The sequence below is a fragment of the Bombyx mandarina genome, chromosome 10 (genome assembly GCF_030267445.1).
Source record: "Bombyx mandarina strain Sakado chromosome 10, ASM3026744v2".
In the NCBI taxonomy this organism is placed as follows: domain Eukaryota; kingdom Metazoa; phylum Arthropoda; class Insecta; order Lepidoptera; family Bombycidae; genus Bombyx; species Bombyx mandarina.
In genome coordinates this window covers 1,776,198-1,797,955 of record NC_143217.1, presented here as the reverse complement: position 1 = coordinate 1,797,955, position 21,758 = coordinate 1,776,198, and the positions used below count along the sequence as shown (strand labels likewise).

At 34.9% G+C, this 21,758-nt stretch overlaps 1 protein-coding gene and 1 pseudogene across 2 annotated transcripts in view; one reads left to right on the top strand and one right to left on the bottom strand.

Moving 5' to 3' along the window:
- osp (myosin phosphatase Rho interacting protein outspread) overlaps nucleotides 1-21,758 on the top strand; it is a 309,866-nt gene that overhangs the window by 193,860 nt on the left and 94,248 nt on the right.
- Nucleotides 959-3,554, bottom strand: LOC149502115 (uncharacterized; annotated as a pseudogene). Its single transcript, XR_016323683.1, has 2 exons — nucleotides 2,578-3,554; nucleotides 959-1,879 (listed from the first exon to the last, which is right to left on the bottom strand). The product of XR_016323683.1 is annotated as an uncharacterized LOC149502115 (transcript).

The following is a 21,758-nucleotide window of genomic DNA, read 5'->3' as shown; positions in this document are numbered from 1 at the left end:
TGAAGAGTTAATAACCAGTCTTCATCATTAATGGTTAAACAGTCGGTATGTGTGTGTGTGCAATAGTTAAAGTATTTTCTTCCGGGACAGGATTACGCGACATTGCATCGACGTGTGCCGTTCTGGTCCCTGCCCTATACTTAACTCGCAGCTAAAATCTTGAATCAAGAGCCACCATCTAGCGATCCGAGGAATTAGATCTCTTTTTGAAAGGTAGAACGTAATGCACTACAATCAGTCGCGATCTTGAATGCCTTCCTTAGTAAGTAAGCCCTAAACTTCTTGAGTGAACACATAACCCATATGCTGTACTAATACACAATATAACGCTGACCCTTCCGAATAGCTAGCTGAAGGTGACTTAGTATTTTTATTATTTTCCTCGAACAAACAGCAATTCAGAATCTACATTTAAAAACCTCAAAGTAGTTGAATCTTTATAAAAACTAGCTGACCCGGCATGCTTTGTAGTGCCTCAATCGATAAATAAAAGACCTAAACTTTTGTATAAAATAAACTTAAAACAACCAACGTCCGTCCGACGGGGGACATATCAAAGGAAAAACAAAATTGTTATTTTTATTTAATTCCGAGTATTTCTATATTTATCTACCTTTTAAACCTTCCCTGGACTTCCACAAATAATTCTAGACCAAAATTAGCCAAATCGGTCCAGCCGTTCTCGAGTTTTAGTGAGACTAACGAACAGCAATTCATTTTTATATAGAGATTATATGAGGTTGTTTAGTAAAAGATTTACCAATTAACAAAGACTCATCTAACAGCTGATCATAAATTAATCTACAAATCACTAGCACGAACGCCATCAATCTCGAGATGTTGTTGATGAAGTTTGCTCCCGGGTAACTTTGTTAGCTTATTACCAAAGCCTTTCATGATGGTTGGTATATTGTCATGAATTTGCCTAATCTGTGCGCTATAGATATTATAATGAGGGTCATTTCAAAATCCACGAGCGACTCAAAGACCATACCGTTAATATAAACTTTCTTTTCTTTTTAGAAGTTGATTCGCTGTCAGAGACATTTTTATTTTTTCAATTGCGATCGTTGTTGATCATTAACCGTGTCCCTATAACTCATTAGAAACTGTAAAAGCCTTTCTGGAAGAGAGCAGCGCAAAGCTAAGGCACTATACTTCATAGTCCTGTCACTAATTCAGTGAATTATGCAATCGACAGCGCACTTACCAGAAATACCACATGGGTTTAACAGAGACAGTTTTTCATAATAGTATTGCTCTATAGGTTCATTAAGCTTGCTTCTTCATCTCAACATGTCTACGAAGCACTGGCCATAATTTGTTCGTGAGGTTTATAGTAAGTGTAGAAAAGTGTATAGTGGTGGTATCGTCCCAACCATAAACCGACGCGCCTTCATTAATTTCTTTCAGCCACACATTTCCTGTGATATTTTATTAATCATCGATGTGTTCTGCGCTAACGATTGAGATTCGGGACAGTGCTTAATAGACTAGAATTTGACAACAAACATCATTAGTAGAAAAGGAAGGACTACGTGACCTGATATGTGTTGCACGGCGTTCATGGTTGACGTTTTCATGCCGCCCGTAGTCACTTCGGCGCGTCTCTGTAGCTGCACGAAGAGAGGTCGCACGTGGCCTCTCGGTTGAAGAGCGCCGTGTACTTCTCTTGCATCGCTGTAAAATCTCCCGCTCTTGCTGCAGCTCTTGTTCTAGTCGCTGGATACGTTCTTGGTACAGTTCCAGCTCCCGGGCCCGGCTGCACGTGCGAGAGCTGCTGCCACGAGTACGAGATCGGCTGGGACCCGCTTCACCTCTGCTTCCTTTACGGCTGCGCGAGGGTGTCATCAAACGATTGTCTATTCATGTTCTGGAACTTGCAGACGTTGCAAAATGTTATTTTAAATTGAACGTGAATAATATGAACAACGTTCAACCTATACTAATATGATAGAGAGAGGACAATTGTTTGTCTATAAATTCTCAGTCATCGGACCCATATCAACATTATTTCACCTACCCCAAATGAAAATATCAATGAAAAGCATGGGCAGCATTTTATCGACGGAACATGCGAGCGGGCCACCGAGAAAAAATTAGTAGAATGAGAACTATATAAAGTTCGTAACTAGTTATGCTTTATACATTGAATTCGTGGTTGAAACACAGTATTTAATTCAAATTAACACACCTAAAATAAAAGGTGATATTAAAGAATATGTACATACGTGTACACAACATATATACGCATCATAAAACTCAATGCGATATGGTCGCTGTTATTAATAACGTAAATTACAATGTTATTTTGGTTGTATTCTAGCTCAACAAACATTTGAACGTTGAGTTATAATGAAACACGTGACATAACCATAACATCAGATAGTTTTTAGTTCTCAGTTATTAAAATAGTAAAGAAGATGCCACAATCATGGCGTATCACTTTATTCCGGGCTAAACTTTGAAGCTACCTCCGTAGTCAGCGCGGTTCTAATTCATTTTCTATACTTTTTTTTTTTTTTTGCGAAATATAAAATGACGGCCAATTAACAAGAAACTCAAGAATGTACTTACGTGAGGCGATCCCTCTTCTGAGATGTAAGCTCATATTCCAGAGCCAGTAAATAAATACGCAGGTTGCAATAGTTCACTTAATACTTCTTTATTTGTAACTCCACTTGTACAATCTTAGATATCTGCTCACTACTCAATACACTGATTTCTGTGTCGTTTTTTCAGACTACCGCCTTTTTTATTATGTCACGTCCCCACTACTGCCATTGCTCCCACTAACAGTGTTGCTATTTAACAATCCGATAATTGCCTTAAGTTTAACATGATACATTTTATTATTTTTGTTTTAATTATTTTACAATAAACCTTACACTCTGTAACTTGCTCATGTTCGTGCCAAATCTTGTAAGTTTCAAACGAAATTATTTATTTCTCACGCTATTCAATCAATGTGATGATCAAATAAAATTGTTAAATTATCGTGTTATGTAATTTACTCTTGCATTAAAATCTTGACGCACGTTATATTCAATCACGACTTTTACTGTGTCCGTGTGCATAACAGACCCTTGACCCTTTTGTTAATTTTTAAATTTAACCATATACAAATATTATTCTCTGTCATGTTTTAACTTGACGCAACAGAACACGCGTGCTTCTAAATCTATATATACGTAGGGGTTTTCAGACAGCCATAATGCCACGGACCCATGACTGCATAATCAATAAGACAACACTGTACTGACAAAGATGAGAGTTAATGTGACTATTAATTTTGTTAGAAGACGCATCGATACTATGAACATTTACTATTAACCTCTGAAAACTCGTTCAAGGAATGCCTTTATATATATTTATTTCAAAAAAAAGAAAGACTTTTTAGGGACTTTTTAATGGAACAAGAAAACAGGACTCATTTTTTGTAGTCAGTCACGCTCCTTCCACTCCCCTTTCGGCTTATACTCACGATCTTTTGTTCGGGGTTGCAAGATATAAAATTGATTATCCAAATTATTTTTATTACCTAAATTATATGACAGTAGGTAGGTCAGTTTTACAGTACAATTAAGATTTCGCAGGCCGACTTCTAGTTGGCTTTGTTTGTAGCTCTTGATATAATATTATTAAGGTAGTAGATCAGTGTCATCCGAATATCGTATTTGTAATAAAGGAACGTTATTTGAATATGACAACAATTTGACAGTTGACAGAAGAATTAAGACAAACTATAATATAGATTAGTAGTTGTAAAACCATAAATATTAAAAGATATAATACTTGTATAAATCTGATTAAATGACTAATAACAAAATACAAAGGACCAAAGCAAATATTTTAATAATATAATACGAAACAATATCGTCTTTGTAATCCACCTGATGAGGTTTGAATTAGCTGAGGCTGAAATCGTATTATATCTATGTTATATATCCATGCTAAATATTGCCACTGGAACAGTTTTAAGGTAGACTAGCTTTATCCATTGTGAATCTCAGAGTAAAGGATACAATATGATCTGGTTTTCAATATCCAACCACTATCCTACCACCTATACGTGGAAATTTCAAAAACTCTACAGTAATTTGGGTTATATTCGTTAACCTTCTTATTTCCCAACCCAAATTGGGACACCCCAATCCTTGGGATCTTTTGTGTTTTCTCCCACCTTCTATTCTACACATCACTCTTATGAATTTTGTAACAATGTTTGGAAACAACGAAGGTATCTTTTTCTGGATAGTTTATTCTCAACATCTCCCTTGCTATAACCATCACGCTCGCAAAGTATTTGATGGGTAAACACGTAAAATGTCTGTTGAAAGAATTAAAAATATAAATCAATTTCATGTTTTACTCAAAAATCCTAACAATAAAGATTTAATTTTTCAAATGGCAATCGTCCGCCGTCAGATACAATCGCATTCCCGGGTCTCCTCGTCGTAACAGTGATCATTATTTGTACCGCCGTGACGGTTTCGGCAATTAAAGGCCTCGGATGACATGTTATGATTCAAGATAGGGAGTCGTTTTTGGAATTTTCTGATCACAGTCTCATTTTGACTTGGACATGCTGACGTAGTTACTTAATTTAACCCATAGACACAGCCCACTGAGTTTCTCATCAAATCTTCTCAATGGGTCGCAATTCTGATCCGGTGGTAGATTCTACGAAGCACTGCTCTTGCTAGGCTTGCTTGCTTGCTGTGTTAGCAACACTCCGGTTTGAGCCCCGAGAGCTCACCTACACGCTAGGGTAACACTGAAATAGCCTCTCAAGGCTATCAGCATAGCCTGGGGAAAAAAAGCAGTTACTTCGTGGTAAAATCAAAATCCAAAATCCAACAGTAATTATTTGAAGTTAAATGTCCTTTTGGCGCTCTGGAAAAATCCGATGTATATTTTAAGCGTGTAACAATTTTGCGTGCTTTGTAAAGATTGTTTGTGTATATATAAACTCTTTTGTGCCTACGTCTATATAGACGATCTAGTAGGCAATTACTAACGCTCTCAAAATATATTATTTAATTTATCAGCCATTCAGAATTTAGTTTCACCACTAAAATGAATCTTTAGAAGCGCTGTACTTGCAAAATCACAAATATACCATGTATATTATATTAGAGAACATACTATTACACAAAATATGTCAAATCAAAAATTCTCTAAAAATATTTAAAATGTAATTTGATAGTTCTTTTCAATTTTATAGTTTTTTTAATAATTAGGTGATTCGCGGCGATCACTTAGCTATGTCTACGTGCTCCGAGAACCACTTAACACCGGGTAGACCATGAGCTGGTTCACCCATCTACTCAATAAATAAGTAAGATATTAGCCCAAATAACAGGAGTGTTTTAACCAATTATGAATTTGGGATTGCCTCTTGATTGATTTTCACTTTTAAAGCTAATTTAAATAATTCATTTAAACGCTTTAAATTCTTCAAAGTGATAAGTTATTATTTAAGTAAAACTTTATGTGCATTAAAATCAGTTTTAGTATGTCATTAGTAGTTATAATTGAATTTACACAATGAGTTGGTTTATTTTAACTGTTTGGTTATTCTTATTACTACATATAGTTTGGTAGGGATGGTATCGCTAGCATCTTATAAGAAGCTGTTCGACTTAGTGATATGTTAGTTAGCCGTATTACAGTTAAACATTATCCAAAAAAAAACCAGAGGTCCGGCGATTGAGGGCAACGCAGCCAACCAGAGTTTAATCTGTTTTATCGAGGCCTTCTCTCGCTAGTGCATCTAACGATTTCATTCGAAACATAATTACTTAAAACAGATATATGTTATTTAAATTTAATTTAGATACAAAATTCCATTTACGCTTTAACGACCAAATAATAACACATCGAACAATTGAAAGAGGACGAAAAAAAAATCATAATATGTTCAAACCCGAACCAATTATTCATTTCTCTGAACTCATCCATTAAGATTGTTGGTTATACAGGTAAAACAAAACCACGTCGCGGTGTGGTCCACGTAATGTAGAAGCTGGCTTATCTGCGAAATTGATGGACTCACTGCCCGATGTAGACACGGGGATGTTTCTAAAAGCAAATTAAAATGTTAGGTATAGGTGAGAGAACAGTTTGAATATCTATACTAAATATATAAATCGACAGTGGTTTTTTACGGATGTTCCGTTATAACTACTGAACCGTGCATCCGATTGACTTGAAACTTGGTATCCATGTAAAAATACATGTACTTAATGGATAGGCTAATATTTATATGAGTGTTGGACTCCCTACACCAGCTGCGGGGGCGTTAATAATGAGAATCCTTGTTGGGGTGAGAAATAATAATGTTAATTTTAAATGCTCAGCGAAGCGGACGGGTACAGCTAGTCTATACTATCTATACTAATATTATAAAGAGGAAAGATTTGTTTGTTTGTTTGTTTCGAATAGGCTCCGAAACTACTGGACCGATTTGAAAAATTCTTTTTCCATTAGAAGCCGACATTGTCCCTGATGAACATAGGCTACATTTTTAAAAAAAAAATTTTTTTTTTTTTTTGGTTTCATGTTTGTTTTAATGTTTCCGAAGCGAAGCGAGGGCGGGTCGCTAGTCTTTGATAAATAAGAACTACTGATTGTATGTCGAATAAAATTGTAGTCTTACCTTTACTGCCATTTCAGACAAGCACCTAACTACAGGTGTCCGCTAAAATAAAATCCGGTCAATCTTTTGACGAAATGTGCTAATACTATTATAGAAAAAGTAATATGGTCACACACAAAACTAATTTATAGACTCAAAATCGTTTTGATTCCGTTGGCATCCGTATCTCCGGTGATTGATCGGTTGGCTGATGCTGTAAGTGCCGAGGATGCGACCTTAAATGGGGTTCTGACATTGATTTAATATGAACCCTTCATTATAACAACAAAGAAGACCGAAACATAGAACAATAAATGGAAAGATATCTACGCTTAACAAAAAAAAAATGTAATTAAATCTAATGAATATTCTTGTCACCTCAATCTTGCGATACTAATATAATGCACAGAATATAAAAAAAAAAAATACATGAAAGCTTGTATACTTGTATTTTGTATTGGTGGTAGGAAATCTTGTGACTCGCACGGATAGGTACCACTACCCTGCCTATTTCTGCCGTGAAGCAGTAATGCGTTTCGGTTTAAAGGGTGGGGCAGCCGTTGTAACTAAACTTGAGATCTTAGAACTTGTATCTCAAAGCGGGTGGCGCATTAACATTGTAGATGTCTATAGGATCCAGTAACCACTTAACACCAGATGGGCTGTGAACTCGTCCACCCATCTAAGCAATAAAATATGTAGAAAGCACTATATTTATCACACAATTTATAGAAAAGTAGATTTAAACTCATAAGTCTATTCGTATCATTAAATCGGAAAAAAAAACGAATATAAAACTTTATCCTCGTTCAAAGTGAACCAAACCGTTATTCACATAAAAATCGCCATCGCAATCAAATTGCTAAACTGTTGTCGGGGTCAATCAACTAGAAAATTCATCAAAACTTTGCCAAAACACCCATAACAGCTAATCGCTTCGTGGGCTAATCAACGAAATTTCACTTTAGATTTCTACAAAATCACGCGAATTCTCGTAGGCTACCTGTTCCACCTGCCCCTTCTAATTTTTATAGACTCTATGAAATAATTATTCACATCTGAGCACGCGATGTGCAGTAATCATTTTGAAACACAAGATCACGTTTGGAGGACCAATTATTTCGTTAATGCTCATTCATTGGCTTTCACCGTCATAGTTTCTGATCAAGCTTATGTCAAAATGTTTTATAACTTTGATTTTATTCGAATTAAATTACGTGTTGCCGTTTAAATTTATAATTGAAAGCTCTTGCTAGCCTGCTAGCCCTAACAATTAGGCTAGATTAAATCTAAAATCTAAATCTAAAACTTTATGATTATAATTATTCAAGTTAGAGCCCCAAATTGAAATTGGAATTTGAAATTCGAATGACTACGAACCATAATTACTTTTTTTTATTGTTTTAATTCAACTAAGGTCGGCATATTATTAATGTAGTATATAAATAACCCTAAATGTGTGATTAATTTGCTTTTTCCTAATTTTACGCAAAATGTCTTTCGATAAATACCAAAAAATTAACCCCTCTATAAATTCGTCAATGTCCACCTACCCATGTCGAATATTTCATTAAATAAGTCTTCACGGCCCAGACATTGGCACGAGCCAGTCTGAATTCATGGTGTGCGCTCACAAAAACACAATCGTAAGAATACTGGCCATTTATCAAGAGCGAGATAATAAAAAGTGACTGACCATGTAGAGATCGAGTTGTGGTGCCAGCGATTAGCGTTTTACATTATGTTAAGTGCAACACGCGCTCGCCCCGCTTAAGACATAGTCAAAAGGAGTTTTTATTTAAATAATAGATATGACAATTTTTGTTCATACCTATGCCTCAGAGCTTATCCTAGTTTCACCGGTCCTGTGAGCGAGTTTACAGGGCTCAACCCGGCGACTTTGCTAACACTAGCCCTAGAAAAAGCAAGACAATTTGTATTTTCGTGACGTTTTTACATCGTCACTGCGTCCGGTGTATTTTTATATCATAGCCCGGTAGCATAGCCGCCGGTTCAAAGCTATTCACTGTTCGCTGTCCAACTATGCATGTAAAGAAAGAAAAAACACAAAATTAATATAATGCTCAAAAAAGTGAAAAAAAAAACAGATATAAAAAATCAGTTTCATTCATAATATTTCAAAAACTTTATCGGCATCAATGTTTAAAATCAAATTGTGAATCCTATATAATCTCGCGCTCAGTAAAACCCCAGCCTTAAGGTCAATGCACAAAATTAGAAGGCATATGAAAGCATATGTGTTCGTTCACTAAATAATACTAATGATACTAACTTAAAGAATTCAAGAAACGAACTATTGAGTATGGCCATAGATGTTATTACCATAATTTACTTAATAAATCTGCTTGGAGTTAGACGGTGCAGCCTATTTGGTAATCCAATCTTGCATTTTGACCTGCCCAATTAAAATTAGACAAGTACCTTTTAGACGTTACAAACTCCCTTGAACTTTAATTTTTTGATTTAAAGTTAAAATTGAACATAATGACAATATTAATACAAGATTTTTACGATCAAACTGCGAGCACACAAAATAATTAATTAATTTTAAACAACGAACGCTGATAGCGTCCATAAAATACTAAGTTTTTATTTTTATTTCCATCAATGCGGCAGTGAAAAGATTCGATAAGTCCATAGTATATATTTTTTGTTCGCATTCGGCTACCGAGATGATGGGTTCCTTAGCACTTGGCCCCATCATTCTGAGGGCCAATTTGGACGCGTCTTCCCGAGTATCGATCCTCTTTTTATTCGACACGTGGTAGTTAAGATTCCTGCATTTCTCGGAAGCGTTCTGTGTAATTGGCGCTTTTACGGGCTACGGTTATGAAAAATACCAAGTTAAATTTGTGATGCTCGAAGCGGTTGTAAAAATTTTGATAAATTGTACATTAATTTACTGGATTTGATTGATAGTTTTGTAATATAGCATTAAAGCGCTATACGCTTATATGTGGATATTATAAGCATAATATTGCCGCTACACTATCATATTACAAAAAAGTAAGTACCTCTTAAATTGAGCCAAATTTTACTTCATTAAGGTCCAAATAATATTGTTAAACTACATTAAATTATTAATAAGGTCCTATATTGTTATTAACTTATTGTTAAATTCTATACGACTCGTTTATCTAGGATATTAGAAGTTGGAATCTTTGACTTATTGCTCGTTTAATGTTTCGTTACTTCATTATCCTCAGACAATAATTTGTGTGGTCCGTTCATTTTTAAATCAACACTAAACTTGTTCTCTCCTAAGTGACGAATCGAGTAAGTCCAAACGTCCGAATTCTTCGTCAAACACAATTGGAATGTTGTAGTATCAACAATTATCTTGTTGAGTGTCTTTTTAAAAACTTTTCCCCGCAACAGAAACCGGTCTGAAGCCTCGTATTTCTAGAGGGTGGGTAGAGCTGATAATGATAAGCTATAGATAAATCGGCTTATTTTTCTTTGTCGTCCTTAAAAACTTTCGTATTATCCTTTCGGCATTTTACTTTTGGAATGGTCAGTAATCCTTTTAAAAAAACTGGTCCGGGCTTTAGAGATATTAGGTTATTATCTGGCCACCGGTTGTGATTAACTTTCTGTTGGCTGTTCAATACGTTCATACGGTAACTCAAGAAATCGACCAACCTTTAAAAGGGTTATTTATATACGTGATATTATGACGCCGCGTTGAAACATACACGTACATGTACCGCCATCCTGTCCATATCTGCTCCAAAGCACTCTTGCGTTCCAATTGGAAGGTTGGAATAGACTTTTATACAAGACAATTTGACATTTTAACCACGTCTTTTAAAAGCCGCAGTAGTAAATAGTAATTCGAGAACAGATTGTGAGTGTAAGAAGGAAACATGTCACATACACTGGTTTTTCAATTAAAAAATGGGACATAAAAAGTTTCCACCACCAATTAGCTTAGGCAAAATTAGCTTTTGACTATCCGACGTTCGTGTTGCACCGTTTTGTATGCTTTCCATACCCATAACATTCGCATTATGGAGAAATTAATGTGTATATCGTAAACGACGTAAGCGCCAGGGTAACGTCCTGTGGTCATTGTCGTTTCGTTTTTGCGCAGTTCATTGTATACGTTTCGGTGTTTCGATCTCGTCATTGAAGCTATACAGGTCTTCGGCCCCCGAGGCCGCTAATTACCAAGCGCGCTGGACAAGATTACAATGTATCTTTGTATTGTAATGGCCATTGTCTAAATTTACGGAGCGTTTTGACGTGAAGCCTCCCGAGGATTTGTTACGCTGGATGTCTAGAAGATGTGGAACGTAGATTTGGGAACAGGATTTCAATAATGTTTCTGCCTAGTTTGTGTATTTATTTCAAGTTATTGATCTAAATCTTCAGCCATATAATCCTGAACCCCGACTAATATAATGTTCTCTTCAATTCCAATGCTAGTGGGAAATTCGCTGATAATACCCTAACTACCTATCTAATATGGATAAAATAAATAGCAAAATATGCACACGTACTTTCAGATTTTGAAATTCGAAATACATTAAAGATATTTGGGTAAATTTTATGTATGTACATATATATGTTGTGTACATGTTTATGTGCATACATTTATCGAAACACATTCAGGCAAAATTTCGCCATTCATTGCCTTTTCAACGGTAGATATCATAGAATATAGTTTAACAGGAAAAAAAAACATGAATTCGCACTAATTATGTTTCGATAACGAATAATTATAAATTTAATATCAAATTAATATAAAATAATCTGATAATTATATTAGTCGATAATTATAAAATTCAAACTACTTTTATCATTTATTCGCAGGTTTTTTTTACTATCGTTGTATTAATTTCGACATTTCGAATACACCGGATGGGCTATGAGCCCGTCTCGTCTACCCATCTAAGCAATAAGTAAAAAAAAGTATTGATGAAGATAAGGCCGTAAATGTGTAATTACATTTACTAGAGGTCCCGCAGTAGTCGAAATTCGACTATAATTAATTGGAATTGTAAGTTTGTACACTATTACGATTGTATTTTATACTTCTATAATCACAAATTTCGCCAAGACTACACTATAAAAAATGTTAACAAAGACAAACAATATTTAATCTATTCTCAATTTGACCACAGACGTCAAAAACAAAAGTTTGACAATAAATAGTATGTATGCGTGTGTGCGTCAAATACATGGTTTGTAGTGTGTGTAATGTTTTTTTTATTGATTTAATGTATCTTTTATGCATTATTTTAAAAAAAATATTAGTATTGTGCACTTCTTCTTTATATTCTCTATAAGCGTGGAAAATTTCATACTCCTCCGTCCGCGCAATTTTCGTAAAAAGGGATACAAAGTTTTTGCTTCACGTATATAGATGTTTCTGACTCGCGGTAACCGAAGTAAATATCTTGGTTCGTTATTCAATTTTCCCACATTTAAACCATCGGGCTGCCGAGTAAGAAAACACGATCGGTGAAACATCATCTTGCTGTCGATCCCTATTCATTCCAAATCCGTGTCCAATAGGGGGAACATCGGTCAACGCTTTGACTATCATTACCAACCAATATAATTTTAGCGACGAATTTTTAATACACCCACACGTCTAAAAGTCAGCGGCCCCGACATGACATGTGTTAGATTACCTGACATTTCTTGTTAAGCGGTACATGATCTAAAATCCCCGTAATCAAAGGTAACCTTTAGCTCCGAGACAATGGGAGAGCGCTTTTTAATCAATCAAGCGACGGCGTCGACGGGTCTGTCTGTCTGTGGTTGCGCAAGCCGCAATATGTCGGTGTTCCTAACGTTCGTGTTAGTGATGTGATTGATGTTATCGTTTCAAACATATATTATTTAGCAATATCGATTTTTTTTTTGCAACTAAGAATATGTAAAATTGAGTGTGTATGTGTATGTATGTTACGTTACGTGTATGTTTGTTTTCTTACGTGATTCATCTGCACGCGTATTCAGATTTTACTAATTTTAATACGTTATATATAATTACTTTTTTCACTAAATTATGACAATTCAAAAGTACGTAAATTTTTCAATATAAAATCTTATCAAACGAACTTAGTTATGAAACGTGATGTGATATATTATTTTAAATTATCTACAGAGTTTAACAACTTAACGTTAATTATATTTTCTTTTTGCATTCGAGAAAAAGAGGTAGTAGTAACTATAAATATTACAGAAGGAATTGGGAAAATCCTAAATCGGGCTGATAAATAATATTTACATGATAATTATACAAATGAATAATTTCCGGGCAACAGCATTCGGACTGTGTTTCTACCGGCGATTAAAGCAAGTTGCAAAAGCACAAGCTACACTAAGTTGGTTCAGCTTAGCTTATATGGTTGGTAAAGACGTGAACTAGCCAAACCATGTCAATCTAAGTAAGTTGTGTCTGTGGTTCCTTTGCTATGTGAGCTAAGGTAGGTAGGTTGGTTTGCTATGTGAGCTAAGGTAGGATGCGGTAGGCAGCGGCTTGGCTCTGCCCCTGGCATTGCTAAAGTCCATGGGCAACGGTAACCACTCACCATCAGGTGGGCCGTATGCTCGTCTGCCTACAAGGGCAATAAAAAAAAAAAAAAAAAAATAAGTTAAGTCTTTTCTGCCTTATCTGTCACCCCTCTTTTGCGCTTTTTGGGAACAAACTGAACTACTTGAACAACTTCAACTTGACTTTTGCTTAGTTGCCTTTCGCTAGTTTATCTACAGCTGGCTTAGCTTATGTGTCTTAGCTTTGCTTTATCATAGCTTTCGGTCTGAAAGGATCTTTCCTTCCCTCCTCTCTCGTTCCCTATAATGTAACTATTTTGAATTTCGCGAATGTGCAGTTTTTTTTTAAATATCAGTTACATATAATGATGTATAGAGGTTGTGGTTCAATTTTATAAAAAAAACAAGGCTTACGAATCTACATATTTCATTAATGGGATTTCAACATCCCAAAATTTATTTGAAATAAATAATATGAATTTGCTTGGAATGAGAGCTCGACTTATATTGATCATGTTTAATTATGAAGTGGTTATTCGTTTTTGCAAAATTTACCAGCATACGAGCAGCACCTGAATAAAATTGATTTTATTGATATAGTTCCTACTAAAATCGCTTTGCTCGATTTTGTGACATTTCCGCACATCTATTAATAAAATCGGAGTGATTCTATCGGCTAATAATACACTACTCTCATCTTTGGCCCTATAGCCCAAAATAGGCCTTTGCTTAATCCACTATGTGTCTTTAGACTCTTTTATTCATGGCTTTCTCCTTCCAGATTTTGACACCAATTCCTTTGAGATCCTGTACTACAACATCTAAGCATCTGAGTTTGAACTTGTCACGACTTCTGCGGCAATCCGTTTCCTACTAATTGTTTCGGAATATACTAGTAGGATACTAGTCGAAATACACCGTATATTAATTGTTGTCGTTCGTTTTATCTGGTCTCTCCTACTTTAACCACATTAGCTGCCAATCTAGGCGTTAAATTTTATCCAATCCAATCGACTAATGTACCGAAATATTAAAATTAATAAACATACATTTCTGTAATTGAAAGGTAAACGCGATTAGTCCACAAGATAAATGGTCAGTTTATAAGAACATTAAAGAAATAAAACTAATTACATTTTAATTACAGCGAGGTTTGTGTTGCGAAATACAGTTTATTCGTACTGTACTAGAGTAATAATTTAATAATAAGATAATTTATCGGTTATTCTTTTGTAAACATAGGCGAGTTTTCAATTTAGCTTTGCGATAATTGGGGTATTTCGTTCATTACTGCAGATTGTACTTCATGTCATAACATACATAGAGGTTGTAAGATCCCCGTTGCGTTTGGCGCATTGGTTCTCATTATAAGATCCTCAACAGAATCTTGTCTTTTCTGTATAATTTGGCAATGTGATCGCTATACATTTTTGTCATGTTTTTAATACGCTTTTATTAGCTTCAGACGTATGTATGTTTGTAACGGAATCTTTGAATATGATTGTGATCCCCTTCAAAACGTCGAATTAACTCGAAATTTGGTATACTTATTAAGGACCGATGACAATTCAATATTAAAAAAAATAATTGAAAAAATTGAAATCCAACTAAAAATTAAAAAATGAAAAATAAATAATATAGGTAGTTTAAAAAAACTAACAAAATACGCTTTTATAGAAAATCCAACTAAAAAAATAGGTTGTGCTTTTCAGGATATTATCAAAAGAACCCTTCTACTCATATCTGTTCATAAAATATTTATAACTACTGATACCATGCACCCCACGCTTTTATTACAATAAAATAATTTTTTCTTACACTATTTTTAATTCAAATTTATTAAAATTCATTTTCTATTTTTTAGTTGGATTTTCTTTAAAAACGTATTTTGTTAGTTTTTTCAAAATTTTTATTTATTTCTTTTTATTTATTAAGTTCGATGTTAAGTCTAAGCAGCCTATAGATATATATGTAGAGGCTAATATCAAGTCAATTTTTAATGAAATTGACACACGGTGTCACTTTGAATACATAGGGCACGTTCATTGAACCGACACGATGCGTAAACCGGCCCGTCGACGTGACCACATCCGAGATTTGACGGATCACATCACAGCGTGCCACGATCAATTAATGTTACGTTAAATGTAATCTGTGTTTTTTCTGCATAATGATAACGCGTCTACTGTCTTACGTGACTTGCAAATCATTCGAAAAAAAAAACAAATATTTGGTTATTTAAAAAAAAACAAGCTTTGTTAAGATAATAAATAAATAATAGGGAACAAATCACGCAAGGTCATTCGGTCCTAAATTAGGATTCCCTGTGTTATGGGACATACATATTTATATGCGTTTATTTATATACATACATAAACGGATAAAAACATCCAGACAACTAGCAAACAAACTTGTTCATCACACGAATGTTTGCTCGTTGCGGGAATCGAACCCACGACCCTTAGCGCATCAGACAGGTGCGCTAACTATTGCACCACCCAGTCAGTCTACATATTTAAAAAATTAGGTTTAATTATGTATAAAGGCAATGGAAAGACAAGACAGGTTTGTATATTTTTTTTTCAAATATATTTTTATTCCTCTCAACCGCGTCCCTGTTCAAATTGACACGCAGGTCGCGTTTTGACATTTGAGCGACCACGTTGCGATGTTTCGATAGATTGCGACATATCAACGTTACCGCCAATGCAAATAGCAAAGAAAGCATTGTGTACTCTGTTGCCTCAATATGATGGCTACGTCACAGGACCGATCGACGTGGCCGCGTGAACGTCGACGTGAGTCGTGAGGTCTAAGCCTCAATTGTATTCTAAAATCGACCATTACACGCTGTACTTGAGTCCGCAATGCACGTATGCTAAAACGGTAGAAAGATATCGCACCTTTAGAATTGAAGTGGTTTAATCAAAAATCCATAATTGTTGGTAAAATCCAAAAATGTAATTGAAGAATTGTATTTTTTGTTTTTGGAGTTTAAAACTTTAACAGTAAATATTATCTGCTTGATTTAAAAGAGACGGAAAGAGAATGTTTGTCCTTTTCTAGACTAAAAGAGACTGTTTATTTTTATAAACTGATAGAATACATTTTTATAAGTCGTTCGAAGTATGTATAGATCTCGTTTTCATAAAATCTTCTGTTATTACTGGTGGTAGGACCTCTTGTGAGTCCGCGCGGGTAGGTACCACCACCCTGCCTATTTCTGCCGTGAAGCAGTAATTCGTTTCGGCTTGAAGGGTAGGGCAGCCGTTGTAATATTGCCGTTGTTATAATACTTGAGACCTTAGAACTTATATCTCAAGATGGGTGGCGTATTTACGTTGTAGATGTCTATGGGCTCCAGTAACCACTTAACACCAGGTGGGCTGTGAGCTCGTCCAACCAACTAAGCAATAAAAAAATTATTTAAGCCACTTCAATTCCAAAGGCGATGTATTGATGGAATCTTCGATGCTGATTTGAATGTGCGCCCCGCAATCAATTTAAGTAAAACAAATTTAAATCGAAAACAATCAAATTCTCTCACATTAAAGCACAACATTCTTGTATTATATATCCACAAATGTTGCCTCCGCAAATGTTATTATTTATCGTGACATTTCCGTAAAAATCCGTTGTGCTATTTTAATAAAAAATATAAAAATTAAAAATAATATTTCAGATCAGACGAACCCAATAAAACGTAGGTTATTAATTCGAACACCAGAACCTCACCCATATTTCAACATGACCACAGCCAATAAAGTAATATTGAATCGATCGACATGCCTGCTGTACATTCCCGTGCTTGTGTCTCGTTGCGTCACGACGTTCACGCGGAATGACGAAAACATTGTAACTAACAATCTTCGCAACGTACATTGTTTTCGTGTACTATAAATAATTCTTGTTTAACTTTAATGCTAAATGTTCGCGTGCTCATTTGTTTACACAACTTCTTGAGGTCGATTCAATTGATTAATTGATTTTGCGTATATGAATGTAATAACACACTTTTTATTCTCGATTACTGCGAGTTTCTCAACAGCAGCTAAATGAATTACTTGCTTCGTGTGTTATTTGAATTAAATGTTTAATTTTCATTAAAAACTTTATTTATTCTATCATTTCAACTTGGGGTCATGGGCTACATAGAGGTCCACATGTCATCGTCTTCAAATTAGCTAATTAGTACCCACATGCTGATGAGAATATCTTACATATATTTTTTTTCAACCTAAATAATAGGAATGCACTTGGTGGCCCAGCTTGACAAAAAACTTGAAGCAAGCTGCATGGAAAAGAGACCAAAAAAAATATACACTTTTGTATTTATAAAAAAAATATTGATTAGGTAAGTGTATTTTTACATAGTGCATTATTATATATGTGTAATTTCCACTTATTGAATGTAAACAAAAATAATCGTGGCGAACATGATTTGCAGATACCTTTCAAAACAGAAAGATGCTAGAAAACGAAGAGATAGGTCATCGACATTTGACCTTTTGCATACTAAAACAACGGTGTTTTATTTGAAACTGGCATAAAGTTAAAACTATTGCCATATAGAAAAAAGAAAAGATGGTGACGGTGACACGTCTCGCACTTCTGTCATTGTGACACTCGACCTTCGATTTCCGGGAAAGAAATCTTTTTAAAACCAATAACATCTACTTGAAATCGCGATGCGCCCGATTTTTACGATTCAGTTTCTTAATCATTACGAATCGATTGATATTCCAAGTTGACTTCACGAGGGCTACGTGCGGACAATTTCTTATTTCATCTTACGAAATATTTACAGGGATGACAGGTAAAAAAAGATACCTAATATTGTGCTAATTCTATGTTAATACTATCTCTACGTATGAAATAAATTGGGAAATGTACTTTTTCACTAAGAAAACTAACACAGTGACTCAAAAACCTGATGTAATGTTTTGAAGATACAGCCTTATCATGCGAGCACGTCCGAACTAACATCCAAAGGCATGTAAATGAATCTAGGGAGTCTTCATTTGTTCTCGAACCCCGTAAACTAAACGAATGAACATTCTACAAATTTATTCGCAAATGAAAATTCATGCGCAATGATTGACCCTAGTCATTTGAACCAATAAAATTTTTGAAAACTAAAGAAATAATGAAGTCTGGACTAAACCTTAACTTTGTTCTTCGAACTACATATGATTTTGATAAAATTTAACACTTCTTATTTAATTGTTAATTTAACATACATTATTTTAATATATTGATACATTAGCATTTTAAATACACATCCTTTAACTATTTATAAAAATATCCTAAATTCGAAAGCATTTTCTGAAATATGTCTAGACAATTTAATTCTGACAACCCTGTACCGAAAGATTAAGGTAGCGCCTAATCGATATTGCAAAACCTAGCTTGTAAAACTAAAAATGAAATATCTCAAAAATTGCCCGTAACGAATTACTGTATTAAATAAATAGTGTTTATCCAGCAGGGCACGAGGGGTCACGCGGTGTCGAGGTCACACAATAGTTGGATCCACTCACTTTTATTTAATGTCGACTGCGTTTTTATATACGCTAGTGGACACCAATTTGATTTGGTTTGCTTCAAAAATGCAAGGCTCCATCAAAGAGGTGCTTGTAAATAGAAAAAGGAAATTAATATTTGAGAAATAACATGTCACCAACGGCAAAATTTCACAGAAGTCAAAAGGACTTGTTGGAAGGCGCCTAGCGATGTCAGCTGAATTTTGTTTTTTGCGGTATTTAGTGTTTTTTCAGGTTTAAAAGAGCCGAGTTAACCTAATAGGTGTATGGATCTAATAAAGAATAAAAAAGAAGTTTAAAAAATTCTGTAAAAATTGTGGCTTATTATTATTATTAACCTTCCAGTCCGTGAATAGTATAGCCGCTTAGGCTACTAGCGAATAGGTAAAAAATAATAATCTTTTAGTATTTGTGTAGGTATAGATATTGGAAAATGAAAGAAAACCGCTGGACATGGCTTCTCGGTTTCATTCCAAAGAGTCCACTGAAGTCTTATTCAATTCCCATCGGAAATTAATGAAAATTTGAAATATGTATTCTGTTTCTTTTGAATATATTCAAAGAACTGATTTTCAAAACGAGAGCCGTCAATTACTGAAATCTTTTCTACTTTTGGTGGTCGCGGAACATTATATTTATATTTCGTCAGCATTTTATTTTAAACGAATGTGACAACCCGATTTTGCCATTGATAGTCAACACACGCCGCATAGAAGCTCTGATAACATCTGTGCTATTATATTATAGTAATCTAGGCCTAATCCTTAGAGCTATAAGGATCATTTTGATAAATACGAGAAACTGTCGTATGTGCAATAAGTTTGCTAAGTGTCGTAATGAAGTCTTAATATGCCATTACAGTAATAGGATCAAAACGTGGCTTAGTGATCGAATGTTTGGTTTCTATATTACTAGGTCGTGAGTTCAGATCCTTATCAAAATACTTTCAATTTTGACTAAATATTTCATAAATTAATATGACATCTACACATCTAATTAAAACTAGTAATCCCCCTGGTAGTCAAAATTCGACTATAATTAATTGAAAGTTTGAAGATTATTATGGTTCTATTGTCAAACACTATAATGTATAGTTCTATAATCACAGATTTCGCTAAGACAAACAAATTAATCTATTCTCAATTTGACCACAGACTTTAAACGATATCAAAAGTTTGACAATAAACATTTTTTATTGATTTAATGTATTTCTAAAGCATAATTAAAAAATTAACATTCTGCAGTCCTTCTCTATATTCTCTATAAGTGTGAGAAATTTCATACTCCTCCGTCCGCACAACTTTCGTAAAAAGGGATACAAAGTTTTTGCTTCACATATAATATATAGATTTTATTTTATAGCTTGAGGGTCCACTGAAGACTATTACATTATATTTCGCATTATTACATGAGTAGCCGTTCATACTTTAATGGTGGTAGGGCATCGTACCATCACCCTGTCGTATTTCCTCCTTGAAGCAGTTATGCATTTCGGTTTGAAGGGTAAGACAGCCGTTGTACTGTAAAAACTCAGACTTTAGAACTCATGACACAAGGTGAGTGGCGGCATTTAGGTTTACGTACGGCGACCACTTAACACAAAGTTGGCCTTGAGATCGTCTACCCATCTAAACAATAAAAAAAATCATAACAAGCGCATATGACCTTTTAAATTTTCCTCAAAACGCACCGCTATTTGCTCGGAAAGATTTTTAAAAGACACACATGATGTTGGTGTCTTTTTTACTATCAGTATAAGCAAACGTCACGGTTTGTTTTTTTTAAGTTTTTTTTTTACTTCCTATGGTTATAGCCTTGAGAGACTATTTCAGCTTCGCCTTGACGTGTAGGTGAGCTCACGGGGTTCAAACCGGAGTTTTGATAACACTGGCCCTAGCAAGAGTAGTGCTTCGCAGAATCTACCACCGGATCGGAAACGCGACTGAGAAGATCCGCCAAGAAACTCAGTGGGCTCATATGGGTTCCTGTTTGTGTTTAAAATCCAGGAACTCAAAACATCGATGTCGATGCTCCCGTGGTCTAAGGGATTAGAAGCCCGGTGTACTCGTATCAAGCGATGCTACTATGCCGGTGCGCATCCCATGTCACGACATGTTCACGAGTGATTTCCATGGAATAACATCGTGTAACAAACGTGAAATGCATTAATAAAAGAATGCATAGTTAATGTTGATATTTTAATATCGATATATAACGCTATCGTGTCTGTCTTTGCTGTCCTAACAGCTATTAAGCAATGCAATGAGCTCACGCGTCAAAATAGTGGACAGCATTGACATTCGCTATGGAACCGACTTAACACCGACAGGGCCGTGAGCACGTATAAACCATCATAGTGGAAAAAAACTGATTTTTGATACTAATTATTTTTAAATCATCTCAACTCAGGAAATGTGTGATTACATCGATCAAAAAATAATAATGAACGTCAGATCCTTTATCGTAACGACTGTACAAGTGTTGTGACTGCTTCAAACGAATTGTTCTCGATTGTCGATCGATCATCGTGTAATCGATTTTTTTTTGGTACCTTCCGAATAAAAAACTGAAACATGACTTTGAGATTCATGTGTTTTTTTTTTGTACTTTATTGAAACGTATAATTTACCAACGATTCTCAAAGTTTCATTATTGATTTGCAACGACTTGTATATGTCATTTCAATGTATAGCCGCTGTCGATCCTTTGAATGACAGAATGCATGTGAAGAAATAATTAAGGTGGTACACCCTACCACAACTTACGCATACTAGTTTTTCTGAGTACTGAATACTTACCTTCCTGAGTACCTAATGTACAGACCAATAGATCAGCAAACTTAAGGATAAATCTAGATGCATGCTGCCAGCTTAATGTCTAAGTTTCCGGTAGTTGCATCAACTGATTCATCGACTTTAAGATGAAGGTATACGAACGTGATGTAATAAAAATCATATACGACTTTATATGGTGCCATTACTGGAGGTAGAAAAATTATAAATTCACACGTCTACATACGGAAATTCAAGCTGTTTCTGCCGCCAACC